The sequence below is a fragment of the Triticum aestivum genome, chromosome 7B (genome assembly GCF_018294505.1).
Source record: "Triticum aestivum cultivar Chinese Spring chromosome 7B, IWGSC CS RefSeq v2.1, whole genome shotgun sequence".
Classification (NCBI taxonomy): domain Eukaryota; kingdom Viridiplantae; phylum Streptophyta; class Magnoliopsida; order Poales; family Poaceae; genus Triticum; species Triticum aestivum.
Genome location: NC_057813.1, coordinates 497,760,677 through 497,768,300, shown reverse-complemented (window position 1 = coordinate 497,768,300; position 7,624 = coordinate 497,760,677). Strand labels below are relative to the sequence as shown.

The 7,624-nt window shown below is 48.6% G+C and overlaps 1 pseudogene; it reads right to left on the bottom strand.

Moving 5' to 3' along the window:
• Positions 1-4,147: 4,147 nt before the first annotated feature.
• On the bottom strand, positions 4,148-5,273 carry LOC123158102 (flotillin-like protein 2; annotated as a pseudogene).
• Positions 5,274-7,624: the final 2,351 nt, after the last annotated feature.

Below are 7,624 nucleotides of genomic sequence, written 5' to 3'. Positions count from 1 at the left end.
GAGGCGGGTGTTTTTTTTTTGGTCGGCCAGTTTAATCAGACGCGAGCGTGGCAGCAGTCCGGACTCCCGAAATTCCCCCTCTACCTATATTGTTTCTAGTTTGTATAAAAAAATCACATCCAGACCGGTCGCTGAACCGATGTAGAGCCGTATTGGATGGCGCCACAATTTAAAAGGTTACACACGGTTTGAGGGTCCGCGTTGAAGATCCGCTGAACCGAACACGCTCTAGGACCATATACTGCAATTTGGACGGTAAAACACCGGGCTGGTACCACTGAAATATTTTTTGTTAGAGAGAGAGAAGGAAGGCAAAGAAACACTGGTTGATCCATCACTTCACCGTGGTAGACTAGCTAGGCCAGGGCATGCAGAGGTGCAGGCCGATTGCATATAGGGAATGATTAGGGAGTATCCAGTTCATTAAATGCAAAGATACGAAAATCACTTCTGCTTCACTCTACAGAAGACATTCACGCCTGCATATACGGAACATGTTCTTTTTAGCACATATTTTATGACGAGGGATAATGGGTAAGGCTGGTCACAATGGGCAAGAACATAAGCTAGTAACTTACACACTTTCGTAGACTATGTTACTATCTTCATAGTGGGTAGGAACATCTATATAGTGTCATGCAACGATGTATTTATTAGATTACAGATTCATTGTTTCTTGGAGTGTGTGATGTTCCGATAATGTAGTAGTAGTTACCACAAGCACCTCTCTCTTCATTAAATACGTGCCACATAAGCAAAATTGTATTAGAGTGTGTGATGTTACTCCTAAGTTCCTTCCCACTATGACCAGCCTAATGCACATGCCATCCTAAATTTATTTATTTATTATTTATATCCCTGCACCGATTAGTTTCACTTCGCAAGTTCGCATGACATGCACCATGAAGACCATTCGCTGCCATGAGCTTTCCCAAGTGCTGCAAGCCTCCGGTGCCTCCTGATCGGCATCCCCAGCAAGCCCTAATCCTAGAGGGTTAAGCACGCAATGTGGAGTACTCAAATTTCTTCACGGATCGTTCAATCCAGACAGACCTACTCATGCATGGGCTAGTTGACGCATGCATGGGATGATGGGAGGACGAGCTGTAAGCCTGGAATGCGTGCGTAATGATAGGCTCGCCTGCTGCAGGTTTGATTTGATATCACTGAAGCATGTCACTAATTTGACCGCTGGCCGCAAAAGATTTTCGGAAAAGAAGAGACGTCCGATTCCGACCCGACGAACGACGCAAGGAGCGAACAGCCTATCTTTTGTAGCCCTAGCACGGCAGAACACGCTGTACTAGTATTCTTGTACTATCAAGGAAAAGACAAATAGAGAGTACGTACTGCGATCAGTTTTAGCTATGCATGATCCTGATCCCTTCGACTCCAAGCTTTCCACGGTTCAGCGGCCTGTCGAGTCTCTGCAAGCTACAAGGGCACTGCAGCAAGCAACCTATGCTAGCTGCCGTATGGACATCGACGGAGAGCATGCAAGACGGGGTGTTCTGAACCCTGCCGCGGGCTTCATTAACTATCTGCCGGTGCCATGATTATTCTGCCAGCGCCGTTAAGGCCATGGATACATCAAAGACGGGGGGTTCTGAACCCTGCAGGGACAGATTAAATTCATGGCAGACGTACTACGTAGTGCAGTTCCAAGTGCAGCAATGGAAACGGAAGAAATACACCTGAAGGTGTGTTCATCCGCGCGTTCGTCAAGGTGTGTTCATCGGCGCGTGTTGTCCAGGTGCCAAAAGCAGCAGTGCACGCCAATCAAACTACTACTAGTAGTGGCAATGCTGTTTTGAGATGCTTGCTCTTGCAACAGCCAAGCCGATTCCTCTCCCTCTTGGCACTCCCCGTTGATACACTTCTCTTTTTTCAGAAGTGCCTTTGGAAGATCTCGGGCACGCTTTCTTTTCGACGTCGATCATTACATGGCGTCTCCTGAGCAAGGAGGTTCTTTTCCACAGCGATTTTTACAGTCCGGATACGCACTGCCTGCAAGAGTATCTGCTTTCGCTAGCCACGAAGCGGCAGAGAGCAAGCCATGCATGCAGGTGAGGTGCCCGACTAGTACGTGTCGCTTGTCCTTGGCTGGCGCGGTGTCTCGCGATAAAGGAGTGCTACAACGGGTGGCCGCAGATCCGCAGTAGATTTGCATTGCTCTCCGGCACGCACGCGGCACGCGAGATCCAGAGCTACGAGCCTGGTAGCCGTAGCTATAGCTAGCGGAACCGAAAACTCGCTTGAATTCCATTCCACGCAGCATGCATGGGTCAATGCGTGCGTGCGTCCAGCATGCGACAAAATTACAGTTCTGTCCTTTTTGACAAACTTAATCACAAATTCGGGAGATGTTGGAGTGTTTTCGGGCACACGAAGAGGCTCATGCCGCAATCGCCGAGGCCATTGCCCGTCGGGACTTGGCAAGGACGATGCAGGCCGAAGCACGGGCACACGATCGTGCTGGCTCATTACGAGGTAGGAGGCGTGGCAGGGGCCGCGGCCGTGGCCGCGGTAGGGGGACCATCTGTCGGGTGGATTGCACGGATGATGGGGCGGGGCGCCGATCCCCCTCGATGGCGCAATGAGGGGCATTATCAGGAATCCAAGGGGATCGGACAGCAGGATCGAAGGCAACAATTAAGCGAATACTAGTAGAATGACCGTGCGTTGGTACGGGCTTTTGAAATATTTACTCATCGGAATACCAGTTGGGAATAAATGTTGCCATAAATATTTATCGTAATTTCAGCCGGTTTGCTTTATTTTGAGTGCGTCGTTGTTGTGGGATATCATCACTTGCACATCTTTTTGTTATATAAAACATGGTGAATTTTTGTACCCTTCCAATGACGTCGCCCCAAAAACCCTCTGAATGGTTTTTTTAACCCTGACATAATCCATCTTCATCTCTCTCATATTCTACCAAATTAAATATATATAGAAATATACCTTTTGAGTATTATATCATGTGCAACATACATACAAAGAAGAACAATTATTTGCATGCACCTCTTTTGATTGTGTAAAACTCGTTGAATTTTTAGCCCCCTCCATCATCGTTACATCAGGGTCTTTGTCAGTCGACATCTCCGAAGCACAATCAAATCCATCAGTTTTTATGACCTACAAAGGTATTTTAATATAAACAAAGATTAGAATAATTTTTTTATGATGGTGGTATGGAAAATATATATTCATTCGACAAATGCTAGAAATGAGCAGTTTCTAGTAGATTGAGTGGCATCCCAATTTTAATAATTTTAGGCTCACCTCTAAATCACATGTTGATGGTTATTCTCACGAATATCTACTATTTAGGGTATGTGGTATATTGCCCATAAAAAACTATGTTACATTTCTTCACGAGCAAAGAACGGATTTCCCCTTTATACAATGATAGTCGGTCATCTCTAATTTCTTGGATATTTTAAGTAATTTATTGAGAAAATATTTTATGCTATTCTAAATATATATAGTGTATAGGTATAAATAAAGCTTTATTTTTATGATATTCCCACTATACCCCTCCTATACGACTTGATGTCCCCTCCCGCACGACCGCACTCTATCCACTCCCTCTCCGCACCACTCACTCTCTTGTTCCCCTCCCTCTCTAGATCCATAGACTTCATCGGCGTCGCTCACTCTCCTCTCTTCGCCCTCGCCCCCACAACCAACAGAATCGGCGACCTCATCTCCCACCCCTCCACCCTTTCATCCCTCCCCTCTTCTCACCAAAATTAGTGAAGGGGGGGGGGGTCGAGAGACCAGACGGTTGCCTGATCCGCCCACAAACCGGCGAACAACATCACGCCAAGGTCACCAACGCCGTCATGAAATGACAGGCTTCTTCCACCTCGATAGACTTGCTCGCACACCAAGATATGCGAGGGGGGCTTCTACTTCTCCCTCGCTCATCACCCCTTTGGCCAAACCATGGATAAACCTTCCTCTACTCTGACCCATGCCATGGACCGAGCTCATTTCCCTCCTCAATGTCATCTCTTCACCCCTTTCCTCGTGTGGCATGTTGCACCGCTAACCCTCACCTTATATCCCTCCCTTTCCTCCCATATCGAGACATGCATGTGTTTCTGCTAGGCCACTTCACCTCACCGCCGCCTTCATCTCCTTATACAATGTCGTATCCGCCGCCTTCTGCCAGCTGTAGAAGAAGCGTGTTCGATTCTTGAACCTACAAAATATAAAATGCTGAGGTCAATAAGTATGATTTTCTCTTGTCCCTAGTACTATATTTTTATACATGCTTATTGCATAACCAACCTGTGTGTCATAGTGTACTGTGGACTTGCTGAGCTGCTCAACATTGAGCTTGTCAGTTTGGCAGAGCACGTTCTTCGTCTTAACCTCCATCTGCAGCTCGGCATCGCGGATGGCGACAGCCTTGGTGGCCTCAACCTCGGCGACCTTTTCCTGCTACTCCCAGCCTTCCCCTTCAATCCTTCATGGCGAGGTCGGTCATTGAGGTGGCGTTGTCGGCCTTCCTAGTGTTTTCAAACACCCACACCTCCGCCTTGACCTTGGCCTTCTCCTTGAGCGCCTCGCCCTGCTGCCGCACAGAGAGCACCTTGTTCTCGGCGTCCACCTTGGCGGTGTTCTGGCACATGAGGCCATCCCGCTCCACAAACATCCACCTTGGCCCTGCTCGTTGCCTCATGTTGTGTCTTCTCGCTGAGGTAGGAGAAGTACTCATGCCCCAGCACGTCCACCAGCTGCTTCACGGTGGCATTGTAGATGAAGAGGCCGAATTGGTCCAGCTCCTTCTGCACGTTGCTGAACACCTCCTGCTTGAACTTTTTCGTGCAGGTGAAGATCTCGTCCATGGTCAGCTGCGCCACCATCATGCGGGTCTCACCCTCGATCAGCCCTTTAGCCCTTCACCATGTCGTGCCCGTGGCTCCTACCGTACGAGTGCAACAGCGCGATCAACTTCACGTGGAGTAGGAGCTTCGCTTCGACGGTGTGCAGGGCTGGACGTACCGCTCATAGCTCAATCGGTGTTTGCCACGCTCGGTCCTGGCTTGTTAGAGAAAATGGATGATCTGGTCTGCTAAAATCGGCCTGAAAAATTGTCGGTCTGATCCAGTCTAGTGTTCAACCGGTCCGACCAAGAGGACTGAGAAAAAATGTCACTGTCGCCGCCATTCGTTCTTAGCGTGCCGACCGGCGGCCCCCGGGTAAACTACCACGTCCCCAAGCTTCCCCTCTCCTTCTTTTCTCTCCTCCTCATCCACCATAGCCTCTCGCCGCCCGTGTCGTGCATGCACCACTGACGATCTCAAGTCCTCAACTTGGCGCTGGCAGCGTTCTAGCTACGGGTTCCGCTACCATGGCAGCGACCGTTTTAGCACAGCACACATGCAGGCCATCAACTGGGGAAACGATCGATTGGGTGTGAACTTTGGATCGTGCGAGAATCGCTCAGCCGTGATTTCCGTGTGAGATTTAATAGCCTCTGCCTATAATCACGCACCATGATCCTACGCCGCCGTTTTCTTTGTTGAAGCATATGTTCAGGTCCACCTACCGCCACGTGATTCTCTCTCTCTCCCATTGCTCTCTCTGTAACAACCTTTCCTTATCGTCTGTGTCTTTATCGCGAGTAAAGGATTAGCAAGGTCAGCTCAGGACTTAGTTGGGTTACTGGCCGCTCCTGCCTGTGTATATCTTGTATAAATGTATACCTCTATAACTGAATATGACTGCTTTCAGTCGTGTTGGTGTGTTCACTTTCTGCACTTCTATTCAATCGAACAGGAAACAGGAAGTACAAGAGAAACATGGCTTGATCCGAAAATCACAGCACCATTTGACAACAAACCAAACGTCATGTTTTTTTTCATGGTTAATCCGCTAATTATGGCAAGGCCCGAACATAGAAAAACATGGGCTCATGAAAAAAACTGCTACGGAAGGTTCATGGCTAACAGCCGCGCACTTTCCACGGCACATCACTGACCTCATCGCTGGCGCTCCCGCATGTCCACTACCTCGCCACAGCACCCGCACACGTAGCCCACCTCGCCGCTGCCCCAACACGTTGACGCCGGTGGTTGTTGGCCGGTCCAAATGGTGGCTTGATGAGGGACCGAACCAACCCGGACCGTGTCACCTTGGTAGCATCGCCGAATCCAGGGTCGTCACCCGGGGACTGATGCTGAAGACAACGGGCAACACGAAGGGCAGCTTCTTGGAGCTCTACCAATACCCACGCCTTCTTCACCAGCATTAAGTCCTCGATGCCCCAGCCGGTGATGGCCAGGTACTACGACGCGTACGCGGCGATGAAGCTCGCCGTTGACTGTTTTGCCCGGCTGTACCGTTAGGTTTTCTTTCCTTCTTACCTACATAGGACATAGGAGTGTTGACCGATCAAAGAAAATAAATAGAACCTGTTAGTACATATAGCAAAAATGCCCGTGCAATGCAACGGACCTATCAAACTTGTTTTACGTGATCTCTGTTGTATGTTCTTTCTCTATTCCAAAATTCCACTCACGCGAGTAAGAAGTATTTCACTGTCTTATGCAAGTAGTTCAGTGCATACATATGCTACTCGTTCGTAATTGCAACCTCAACAGAGTAAAAAAAATCGGTTCGGTGCATGGATGGATTGATGGGAACACACTGTCTAATGAAAAGGATAAGAATCACACTGGCATGCATAGCTGATTTGAAATTTTAAAAATATAGCATCTACATCTGCGCATCATGAGGAACAATTCCAGAGAAAAAATTTTGATCCAGTCAAGTGTATCTTTGGATATTTCATTATCCACTTAGGCCACATTAGTATTACTTCCCACGTGGTGCACATCATCCTGATGCATGGGTGTGCCTCGGCCCTTACATTGCAAATGTTATTATTGCAAGAAGAGCACACATTCATAAGCTAACGGTTTCACAATGCGTTCTTGCTGATAGTAATTGAACCAAATGAAACGATGGACAAGCAGATTGATTAAGGAACTCTAGGTAATACTTCATGCCGTAAGCATTGGCTCAAAAAGTTAATTTGTAAGTAACAAAAAAAAGGCCTAGAAGAATAGTTCTACCTAAATAAAGTTTACTGCTGCGCATGAGCAGATCCACACGAAGCAGAGGGGAGGTGGAGCAGGCCGGTAACCAGGGGACGAAGCAGAGTGGGAGAAGATTTACACCGCCGTCTCCACTGGATATGGTGTCTCCGCCGCATCTGTGGAGGCGCCGCGGCTCCGCCTCGGATGGTGCTCGTTGCTATGGTGAAGAGGAGGGGCGACGCATGGGCGAAGAGGCAGGCGGTACTCGTGGCCAAAATAGTGGGTCGTTCGAGCTGCGGGAGGGAGGAGGGGATCGCCGGGAGGCGGCGAGATCGGTGGGCGGCGGCGGCATCCAGGTAGGGAAGTCGAGGTGGCGTCCAGGTAGGAAAGTCGAGGTAGGGCGTTGTGTTTTTTAGGGGAATTGCTTGTGAAAATAATGTGCCACGACGATGTAGCGAGCGGATCCCCTTAAAAAAGACGTAGCGAGTGGATTCCCTTAAAACTTGTAGGAATGGACACGATTGATGATGTTGATAAATAGTGATGAATGTTGGCCTAATTTACTATCA